Here is a 12,188-nt window from a genome sequence, read left to right on the forward strand (position 1 = left end):
TGGTTCTTGGGTCCGACAAAACGCATGTTGCCCTCGAACTCAGTCAATAAATGTATATTACTGACCTTTCGCTTGGCGAAATTGACATCCAGGTTGAATTTACCACAGGTGCTTGAGGACAAGAAGCCCCCCCCCCCCTCTAATTTAGACTTTTTCACAAGAATTATATATGGATGACACATTTGTGATATAATCTATCTTATCAATTCAGAAAATTTGCTTAAACTAACATTTTATGAAAATTTCTACCCCACTCTATATACATGTATATAAATTAACAAGTTTGCCAACTTCGTCTGCAAACCGAGAGGCACTGCCGAGGAATTTTGGTTGAATCGTCTCTGTCATAAATCTATACAAAGCCCTAAAATGAACAACTCATATTGTAGATTGAATATTCTTTTTATTAACCACCACCTCTAATAAAGGTTAAGGCACTTCAACAGTCGTTACGGTCAGTTTTCCACAAGGGTGTCAGCGTTTTGAATCTGATCATAGCTTGTTCAACGGAAGTTACGAGGAGATGACTTTTAACTGAAATACACAGTTCTGCAGAAATTCTGAAACATTGTTTTGAAATAAGCATTTGAAGAAATTGGTTGATATACACTTTAAAAATGTATTTCAAATGTTTAGGAAGCATAGAGTTCTAAAACGCTGGTGTAAATGAAATGCTTCTAACTATTTTTCAAATACCTGATTTGCATGTATCGTTTTGAGAGTTATGCCCTTTTAAAATTGCAATTTATTAAAATACCTTCTTTTCCTTAAATATTTCGTGTAAAATCTAGAAAGCGTTTGAACAAAAAATTGATGAAGAATTCGTACAACAAACAAGAATATATCTATTGTTGATTTCTTACACGCATACTTGGTTATATGGGGTACAAGGGTAATTAGTCCTCTCCTCATTACTTCCGTTCAATAGGCTTTTTACGGAGTTGGCAACCTTGTTCAGTTGTTGATTTTTAGGTCACCTGAGTATCCGGTTCGTCGTCGTGCGTTAACATTTTCAGCTTCTTCTCTGAAACCACTGAACCAATTTCAACCAATTTTGGCATATAGCATCTATGTGTAAAGAGGAACAAAATTTGTGAATTTCATGGTCCCTGCCCCCCGGGGGCCTCGGGGGTGGGGCCAAAAACCAGTAAAATAAGTGCAATATTTAAAAATCTTCTTCTTCACTCCTGGACACCACGCAGTCAAGCTGTTGATTGTAATCAGCATTCAGTCCTCTACCAAAATTGTAAAATTCATGGCCCTAGGGTCAGGGGTTCTAGTGCTAGGGCGGGGCTATATAGATTACATGTATATAGGGAAATTGCATAAATTCTTTGAAATTCTTCTTCTCTGTTCGTGGGCATTCAATAAACTAACCAAGTGAATAGTTATTTAGAATAAGGCTGCCTCTTCCAAAATTGTGAATTTCATGGCCCCAGGGTCAGGGGGTCTAGTGGCAGGGCGGGGCTATATAGATTATATACTGAAAATGCATAAATTCTTTGAAATTCTTCTTCTCTGTTCATGGGCATTTAATAAACTAACCAAGTACATAGTTACATTTGTATGCTGAATAAGGCTGCCTCTTCCAAAATTGTGAATTTCATGGCCCCAGGGTTAGGGGTTCTAGTGCTAGGGCGGGGCTATAAAGATTATATAGTAAAAATGAATTATTTCTTTGAAAATCTTCTCTGCACCCGAGTATCAAATAAACTAAACAAGTACATAGTTATATTGAATAAGGCTACCTCTTCGAAAATTGTGAATTTCATGCCCCTGGGTTTGGGGTCCTGGTGTTAGGTTGGGGCTCTATTGATTATATAGTACAAATGAATTATTTCTTTGAAAATCTTCTTTTCTGCACCTGGGTATTAAACCAATGAACTATGTACAGAGTTATGAGGAGGAAGGATGCCTCTTTGAATTTGTGAATTTCAGTGCCCCTGGGTCAGGTTTCTTGTGTTAGGGCGAGGCTCTAATGCTTACATAGTGAAAATGCATGAATTCTTTGAAAATCTTTTCCTTTGCTCCTGGGTATTATGCCAATGATCTAAGTACATATTTATGACCAAGAAAGCTGCTTCTTCCAAAATGGTTAATTACCGGACCCCTAGGACAGAGGTATTGGTGGGGAGGGGGGGGGGAGGTTACATATTCTGAAAATAATTTAATGCTTTGAAATCTGCACCTTGGTATTAATCAATAACATGATGAAATAAAATTTCGCGACTCTAAATCCCAGACACTCTAAACACTGCGCCACTCGATCGACTTCTCGGCACTTATAGCAAATGAGCATGGATGGATCTTTTTTGTGCCAGTACCTACTGCGACATGGGACCTCATTTTATACGGTCTCATCTGAACCCTAACAAAAAATACCAAAGTTTACTATAGTGAACACTTGGTCACTGTGAAAACTTTGATTTACCATAGTGAACACTTTGACACTTTAGTGAAAACTTTGATACTTTGATTTACTATAGTGATAACTTTTACATTTTGATTTACCATAGTGATAACTATGAAAACTTTGATTTATTATGGTGATTACTATGGAAACTTTGATTTACTATGGAAAAACTTTGATTTATTATGCTGATAACATTGGAAACTTTGATTTACCATAGTGATAACTTTGACATTTTAAAGATCACTTTGAAAACTTTGACTTACTATAGTGAACACTTTGGTGAAAACTTTGATACTTTGATTTACTATAGTTTACTATAGTTAACTAAAGTTAATTATAGTATTTTTTTTGTTAGGGAAGGACCGGTCTCCAAGTCCTACACAGCTAATTGTGCCACGTACGTTTCACGTATGTTAAACGTATGTGACACATACGTGACTTCACGTACGTTTTCCATGAAAAAGATACCACGTATGTTATACATACGTTTTCACACGTGTGAATATCATGCGTGTCACATATGTTAAACGTACGTATTGCCCACCATACGTTACACATATATTGCACACGTATGTTATTCATACGTTTCACATATGAATAACGTACGTGCAACGTGTGTGTAACATATGTTTCTCATAACATGTTTAATGGGTTTATTATTTGCACTGCTCATATAGTAAATGTATGAATACCATACAAAAATGTGTCAAACCATGGTTAAACACATGTTTTGAACATTTTTTTCACATATTGTAAACGTTGGTGAAACAAAAATTACGTGAAATTTAAATATTCAATTCATGCATTTGACATAATTTCCCTCAAAGGCATATTTTCTTTTCATCTGTTGAATGATCCACTTTCTGGTTATCCTTCAATTTAAATTTCCTGATTCTTAATTGCTCTTGAAGCAATCACAACAAAAGACATATTTAGATTTAAACCAAATTTAATGTAGAGTATGTTAACATCAATTCATTTTTCTCCAGTTCTCTTTTGCCTGTAAAGAAAAAGAAAATATTAGATGCATGGAATAAGGGAAAAACCCATTTTTTCCCCTGAACATTATTATTATCCTGATATTAATCCTGGTTGATTCACTGTATAACTTAAATATAAATACTAAATAATTAATTTTTTAGTATTCACAACCATGATCTTTTAAACTATTTTTTTCACTATATCCTCAAATATTTACCTTGTAATTCTCTTATCTAAAATTCATTACATAGCATTGATTTGTGCGTGAACTCAGAAAAAAAGATGTGTTTGTACATACTAATACCCCATATGCCAGCTTATGGTTAAAGTTTCCTAAGTGTAAGTCAAACTTCAAAGTCAAGGTCAAAGGTCAAGTTGTTGACATCCAAGGAAGGACTTGTCACAAAGAATAAATCTGTGAAATATGAAAGCCCTACTACTACCAGCTCAAAAGTTATGATCAAAGTTAAAAATTTTTAAACAGTGGGTTAAACTAGAAGTTCAAGGTCAAATATTTTAATTTATACCCATTGAAAGGTCTTGTCACAGTAAATATACAAGTGAAGTATGAAAGCCCTTGCACCAACTGTTCAAAAGTTATGGCCAAGATTCAAGTTATGAAACTTTCTTAAAAGTTAGTCACAATCCAAGTTCAATTCTAAAGGTTAATTTGGTGTACCAATACAAAAGTATTATCACAATGAATACCCAGGTCTGTGAAATATGAAGGCCATACTTTCATCCACTAAAATAATATGGCCAATGTGAAAAGATTTTGCAGACAGACAGACAGGGCAAAAGCTATATAGATGTACCCCAGAATCTTTGATTACAGGGGTATAAAACTTATTCCTCATTGTCATGAACTTAGTCTTTTTGCTTTCAACTTAGGAGCATTCTATAGATTTTCAATGAATCAATGCATTTTCAGTTTATGATTAATTAATAAAGCTGTGCCTTTACATCTGATCCACCTACCCTGGGGCTATATGAATTTCATAATTTTAGTAGGACTCAATGCTTATTAAAATCTTGCTAATAGTTTGCTTGATGTCCAATCAAAAAAATACAATTTTGAATAAATTTGATGGGTTCAGGGATTAATCTAGGGCATATTTACTACCGATAATGGGTGTTTTTCCCCTACAGAAAATTTCCCCTGAAGATATAATTTTTTCCCTTTTGATGAGTAAAATATTCCCCTTACAATAGCAAAAACCTCAAATATTTCTTTTTCTTTCATAAAAACTGAAAATTTAAAGTAAAATTTTCATTACATGAGAAATATGGTTTTAATTTGCTACTTCATGCATTTTAAATGGTCATAAAAATGCTGTAAGTCAATTAGCCCCAAAGCAGGGCTTGCCCTGCACTAGCTCAAGTGGTTCCCATACCTCGGCTCATTTTCCCAATTTCTACAGAAAGGGTAGTTTCCCCAAAAGCCTAGATTAATCCATGGGGTTAACCCCCCCCCCTTAGTTTGGGTGGCGGTGTTGGGAGGATGCTGTAAATGCTAAAATTTTACCAGACAGAGCACAGTGTATGACGATGGACAACTGGAAACCCAAGGGCCTTGAATTGCTCTTCTAATAAATTGTACAATCTATCACTAGTATTTGAAGCCTCTATGTTTATAAGACCCATAATACATCAACCAAGAAAGTTCCATAATGATTCTTAGCCAGTTAGGACTGAAGATATTTCAATAGAGCTATAAAATACCATAAGTAGGTCATGGTGACCTACTTTTTGGTCGACATTCTCCAAAAACCCTAGATGCCTCAACTCACAAAGTTTAACAATTCTAGGCCAATATAGACTTCTTTTGGTTTTATCTTCCTGTTTATCTCCCCTTGTATAAGGGTCCAAACCCTATTTTTAGTATAAATGGTAGCCCTTGGGCCAAGGATGCTCTGTGAAAATTTGACAATGATTGTCCAAGGGGATCTTAAGTTATGGCCCACATTCTAAAAAGTTTATGCACACCGCACAAATGGCCATAGCATTAGCTCTTTGAGCCTTTGGCTCAGAGGAGCTAAAAACAGTATTCATGTACACCTATTTACTGGCTATAAGGACAAAAGCTAGTTTATCGTCCCCCAAGACAACAACTATTCCCCAAGATGCAGCTGAGGGAAATAGTTTGCTGTTGAGGGAGATGATAAACAAGCTATTTTCCGAATAGTAAGTAAATAGGTGTTTTATTATGGCACCTGATCCCACCTCTGATGTTTGGGGGGTCCGTGTTTGCTCTGCTCTTTTTTGTATAGTTTTATGGACTTTGAGATTGAATACTGCTCGTTATCTCCATATTCTTCTATTATATACTGAAGCTGACTTAATTATATGTAAGGTCCGATCTGGATAAAACCAGAAGAGTTACAAAATGAAAAATTGAACTTACCATCTGCATTAATCTTTAGCTTGGCATGGACTCATCTGTTTTTGTGTGTGTTCCAAGTGTATACTTTTTGTCCTTGAGGTTAAAAAAAAATATATGTTAAAAAAAATAGACAACTTTCACATTAAATTTACAAAAGTTATTCCCCGTTGTGAGGTCAATCCAGCGTAAGGCCCTGTTTTTCCCTCTGTAACCTTACCAAATTTATTGGTCAGTAAAATAAAATCTGTAATGAATATCGTTCATTAAGATTTTCATGTTGCCCCAAACTTCAGCAATACCGGTACAGATCTAAATAGTCCAATAACGTTTGAAGATTGAAAATAATAACAGGTAACTTACAATGGACAAAGTGGGAAAAATGAGAGTTATGCCGACAAGGGGAGATAACTCTTAGTAGTGTGAAATTCGTCAAACTTGATTGCATTTCAAATTTTACATGAAAAGCTTCAAGTTACATGTAGTATTTGCAAGTCTAAAAGCAATATGATCAGAAAATCTGATTCCTTTATAATTAAAAGTATTACCATATTCAAGATTATACTGGTTAAACTTTAAGAATCTGTTTTGGAGTCCATTCTAGGCATTTAGGTGTTTACAAAGATGAGCTTCAGTCACCATTCTTGAATGCATATCTGAAATCACATAAAAATTCTCAATCTCAAACACAATTTATATTCATAAGGATTAAAAAGGGCAGATATGTAAAAACAAAACTGTTACACGTCCATTATTGCACTCAAAGATATTAATGTCATTTACCATCTAATGTGATGTTTTATCAATAAATACTGTAAAAAGAAATAAATTCAGGGAGTGGAACTTTACATCAAATACTAGTTGCAGTGGCGGATTTAAGGGGGGGGGGGGGTGTCGCATAATATACGTTCCGGGTAACTTAGCGTTCCGGCCGGAACGCTAAATACCTATAATAGGTCCGGGCCATAATAAACATTTTAAATAAATACGTAAAAATTGTTCCGGGCAACCAGTACTATAAAATTCTCAAAGCCTCCCTACCCCCACCCCCTCCGGTTCCGACGCCTATGAATGGCATGTATAAAACGATCATATTTTTACCAACTTCACTGTGTTTTATGTATTCAAACACCCATGCAGAAATGATTTTTTTACCACATATCTTAAGCGGTTGGTGGTTAGGACATTCCTCGAGGTAACACTAATGTGCATTTTAATTCCTTCAAAACAAACAAATAGCAAAACAAAAAAAAAAAAAAAAGACGAAAGAAAAGTAAAAGAAAAAAAAAAGATTTTTTAAAACTTGATCGTATTAAATAAAAAGCCGAGCCAGTTAACATATATTGTCTTTACTTTTCATATCTCAATTACTATTTTTTTTCTTCCGACGATTAAAAAAATTATCATTTTCATTAATTACACGTGCTTGGCTTTTTTGGTATTAAAGGGAATAAACCATACTCATATTCTTATGTTTTCATGTTTACTTAGTATTTCATTAAAGAATAAATCACATCGTCATGAAATACATGTACTGTACCTACATGTAGTATGAAGATTAATTTAGAAGAAAATAAACCATATACGTAACATTCTCCAACAGTGAATCATACATATTTCAAATGGAATATAAACCATATTATCATGCCATTTCGTCAATAATATCTAATTATGAAAAAAAATCTGGAATGGAAGCCGTGTTTGAGCCTCGACTTCGTGAAATGTCAACACGTGTAATATCATTTTAACAGAGAATTTAATTCCGTAAAATATAATTATCAATATTTGTTCTTTACTTTTATCGAATTCTAAAACAAAAAAATTATCAATTAATTAATTCTTTGACATTGTGTTTCTTTAAAAGTTAGTCTTTCGTAATCCCGGTCTTAAATTGTTTATCTCCTAACCATGCTCTTTACCTGTCTTTACGGGTTTGCGTGCATTGAAGCGAGAGATTCACACCTGGCATGCACTAAATAAACAAAAGGAATCGAGTTGTAGATAACCGATTTGTATACATAAGATAAACAAAGCCTTATAATGCGACCAAAGTCATATGTATCAGAAAGAGTATCATCAGGCTATTTATTCATCTATTTTTTAAAATTGGTAAGAACAAAACATTGTGCGACGCACGAAAATACATGTAGAATGACGCTGCGTCATGCTAAAACCTCAAGAAAAAATACCCACTACTTCCATGACTCAATGTGGAATGAAATCTGGACAGATACCGCGATTCAAAGGGTGTGTTCCCGTTTTGCACACATTTGGTAATTAGTATAAAACAACAGGTGTGAAGTGTGTTTTGATAGCAATTATAGTCTGATATCTGGTTTGGATTTACCTGGATTTATCTGTGAACACCGATTTAGCTTAATGTATTCTTAAGAGGTTTAATACAATTTTATAAGCATTTTATTAAAATTCTATATATATTTATGGGAAAATCTTTGATTTTATTGAATAAATTATTAATATTAAATTCATATTATTTATTATCAAGTCCAATTTCTTAAAAAAAAATATGTACTTTTCAATCTTGATATAATTCTAAATGAATTAAAGATATAACATATAATGAAGAAAATAATGAATAAAAATTAATTTGAAAAGATGTTATAATAAGATCATCAGATAATCAAATACATTAACTTTGTATTTATTCTCTTATATTTTCACTACAAATTCATCTTTCACATACTTACAAAGCTAAGTATAGTATAGACTATAGCAATTAAGTAATCATCTCATCTGGTCAAATTCCTGTTTTTCACACATTTTTTAATTACCTGTAATTAAATGTGTGCAAAACGGGAACAAACCATTCAAAGGTTGAACTCATGGCCGGAACCTTTATTACAGTAAAATCCGGAACCAATATTATGATTTTAAGGTTCCGGCCGGAACGCGAAACACCCGGAACTAATATTATGCGACAGGGGCGCACCCGGCGTGCGCCCCCCCTAAAATTGTCAAAGTTAGCGTAAATCAAATATGTCTACTTGGTAGACCTCATTTTCACCCTTCAAAATCTCTAGAATCCAGGAGCTTCCGGGGGCTTCGCCCCCTGGGCCCCAACCAGGGCTTTGGTAGACCTCATTTTAACCCTTCAAAATCTCTAGAATTCCAGGTGACCCCTTGCCTAATTTTGGCGCCCCCCCTAACTCAAAATCCTGGATCCGCGCCTGAGTTGTACGTTGTTTCTTTTTTATTGCATCTTATTTGTTAGGTTAAAAAACATTTTAAATAAATACTTAATTGTTATAACAGTACTTTTAAACTTCACCTTCATTTAGATATAACGTGCCCGTGTTGATGGATACACCTGGGTCAGGGTGCTGACCAAGACAGCTCACGTACTGCCTCAACATGGTCAATATTTTCTGTTTTTGGTAACCCAAGTCTCCATTATGTAATACACTGAAAAAAACCCACCCCCTTAGTTTACATGCAACACACAGTCATAAAGTAATTAAATAATTGTTGATTTTATGCATTCCTCACCTTTACTGCTTTAGCTAGGCCCTAGAACTTGCAGACGTCAGACTTCTCTTTCCAGTGACGTCACTGGTAATGTACATGTAGTACATAAATGGAGGCTGGAAAATTCCGGAAGGTATATTTTATAAGATTTATACGGACGGTACCCACTGTATATGTGATAATTATCTAGATGAATCATTTACTCCCTTTTCAGATTTGCTGTGAATTTATCATGAATTTCTTTCTTTTTTTTTTTTAATATATTTTTGCTCTTGAATTCGGATAGATTATATCTACCGATGACCGAGTTCAATTTTATGTGCCTCTACCGATATCCGATACACATGACGAGATTGGAGAAAACTTTGTTTATTGTTTTTAGAGTAAATTTTAAACCAATGCGAACTCATAACATCATGCCAGACATGAAAATGGACGTAAGGTAAACAATGTGAAATAAATTGAAACATTAGATACGCACACGACAAGTCAACAACGCACACACATGTATGCTTCTGAGTTCAGTTGTGATCTGGTCATTGGGTTTAACCAAACATCAATGTTTATGTCAAAAAAAGATATTTTAGATTTTAAAATATATAATTATTAATTTGATAAAATACATGCAACTTCTGATCTAAGGACACGTTATACATATTATAAGAAGGATTTTATAGATGGTCACATCACTATGATTGCTCTTCTTCCTGAATAACAGGTTAAGCCCTAAGCATTGCTAAGTGCCTATTGATTGTTATGTTAAATAATATCTTGATTAGTTCTCCAAAATCAGTTAAACAATTAAGGTAAAATAGTTAGTTGTGGAAGTCAGCCATACTTTTATACAAAAAGTTCCTGTATTTTAAGCGAAATTATGTAGTCCCTAGCAACAATAAATATTTAACGCATTGTTTTTTTTCTCTTTATAGCAAAAACTAAATGATAATTTGATTAATAAATTAAATTTGAAATAAAATAAAAAGGATTAAATTTATAGTCAACCTACATTTATCATACATGTATGTAATAGTATGAATTTACAAAATATACAGCCTTCTCATTCTCAAACATACAATGTAGGTTTTCACACACATGTAAAACACCTTTTTAAATGCATATGTAACATGTGCCTGATAATACACATACTATATTCATCAACATATATGTAATGAGAGCTTTAGAAAACAAGTTAACCATAATTTATTTTTGTACATTAGTATATTTAATGTGTGGTTTATAATGCACATAAACTATATCATCTTCCCAAGTCAAGAGTTTCTGATCCGCTCCGCTCCACATAAACCCTTGACCGAATAGGCTAAGTTTCACGGGGCTAGAAATATGTTCTCTGAATGGCCTCATGCAAGTTTTTATAAACCAATCAAAATCATTGTTTTATTTAAACTGAAACTACATCGTAAACATAAAAACACGTCAGTTTTAGTCCCAAGGATAGTGTATTTTTCATTAGATAGCCCTTTTAAAGGTTTGTCTCAGTTTTGTAGTTGAGTTATATTGAATTTATTACCGACTACCAATATTATCTCGAATTCGCTGTTGAATTCGTTTACTCTGATTGGCTAATAGCAGAGGTCAGGAGAGTTCAAAATATGTAATCTCACTAGATGGCGTGACAGTAAACCCCGTGAAACTTAGATTATTCGGTCAAGGGTTTATGTGGAGCGGAGCGGATCAGAAACTCTTGACTTGGGAAGATGAAACTATATATATACATGACATTTGTGCTTTATAAAACACATGTAAACCATGAGTTCATTAACGTACGTGTAACATGTGGTTGACTATACACATGTAAACCATGTGTTCATTAACATACGTGTAACATGTGGTTGACTGTACACATGTAAACCATATGTTAATTAACGTACATGTAACATGTGGTTGACAATACACATGTAAACCATACGTTTATCAACGTACATGTAACGTATTGTTGCACATAACATATGTTACACGTACGTAACACATACGTGTATTCCAAACATACGTTTAACGTACGTTATGTGAAACGTATGTAGTCACACATATGTTATACGTACGTTGTACCACATACGTGAAACGTATGTTTGTAATACACGTATGTGATACGTACATTTCACATACGTGATACATGTGTTATGTGCAACCATATGTAACACGTATGTGGCACAATTAGCTGTGTACCGTGGGATTCGAACCCGCAACGTAAGGATTAACCCCTTATACTTCACGACTCTAGAGCAGACGTTCAAACCAATGCGCCAAGCGGGCGACCGTTGTATTTTGAAGAATAACACAGCTTTTGATGTTATCAAATGGACTCATTATGCGACCCAGGTCAGTTTAGCCTTATGCTGTAATGCTGAAATTATACTTTTACAAGATACTGGATCCCACAGACTCTCATAATTAATTCAACGAGAAAACAAAAACCCGTGTAAAACCCATGCAAAAGTTGATTTGTCACAGTTTTATCTGGATAATTTTGTAACCAAATGTTTAAAGTGGTAACATTGATTGGTGTAAAACCTAGACCCCAAAGGCATGAATCTTTATTGCCGAAATGGTCTTGAAAATCTTGATTGGGTCACATTGGGATTGATGGTGGTTTTGGTCGCACTTAAGACAAGAGTGAAATCATAACAAAGCTTGTGCTGGTGCAAAATATAAAAAAGAAGTAGGCTTGCGAAATGCAGCGAATGCTGCCTGACCCATGCAAATCAACCATATTTTCCCAACTCATCATACTGTTTTTTGAGCGCCTAAGCCTAAACTGAATGTCAAAATCCCTCCACCCAGGTGTTGTAGACCGTGAAGTTCCTAGCCTTATGGAACTGATAATAGTTTTAATGCCCTGAACATGGTGCAGAGATTTTCTTAAGTCGATGGCAGCATAAATCAAAAAGGAATAAGTCCATTCCGAGGTGT

The 12,188-nt window shown here is 34.4% G+C and overlaps 1 long non-coding RNA gene across 2 annotated transcripts; it reads right to left on the bottom strand.

The window, feature by feature from the left end:
- Nucleotides 1–3,344: 3,344 nt before the first annotated feature.
- Nucleotides 3,345–9,394, bottom strand: LOC134233457 (uncharacterized). Of its 2 annotated transcripts, none has more exons than XR_009985002.1 (4): nt 9,282–9,394; nt 6,323–6,430; nt 5,799–5,870; nt 3,345–3,413 (listed from the first exon to the last, which is right to left on the bottom strand). It is a non-coding gene; the product is annotated as an uncharacterized LOC134233457 (long non-coding RNA). The 2 variants fall into 2 exon arrangements; XR_009985001.1 differs by lacking the exon at nt 9,282–9,394 and adding an exon at nt 9,064–9,226.
- Between the last annotated feature and the right edge of the window lie 2,794 nt (nt 9,395–12,188).

Source organism: Saccostrea cucullata, unplaced genomic scaffold (assembly GCF_032062105.1).
Source record: "Saccostrea cucullata isolate Sc308-1 unplaced genomic scaffold, CSIRO_AGI_Scuc_v1 ctg4074, whole genome shotgun sequence".
NCBI lineage: Eukaryota > Metazoa > Mollusca > Bivalvia > Ostreida > Ostreidae > Saccostrea > Saccostrea cuccullata.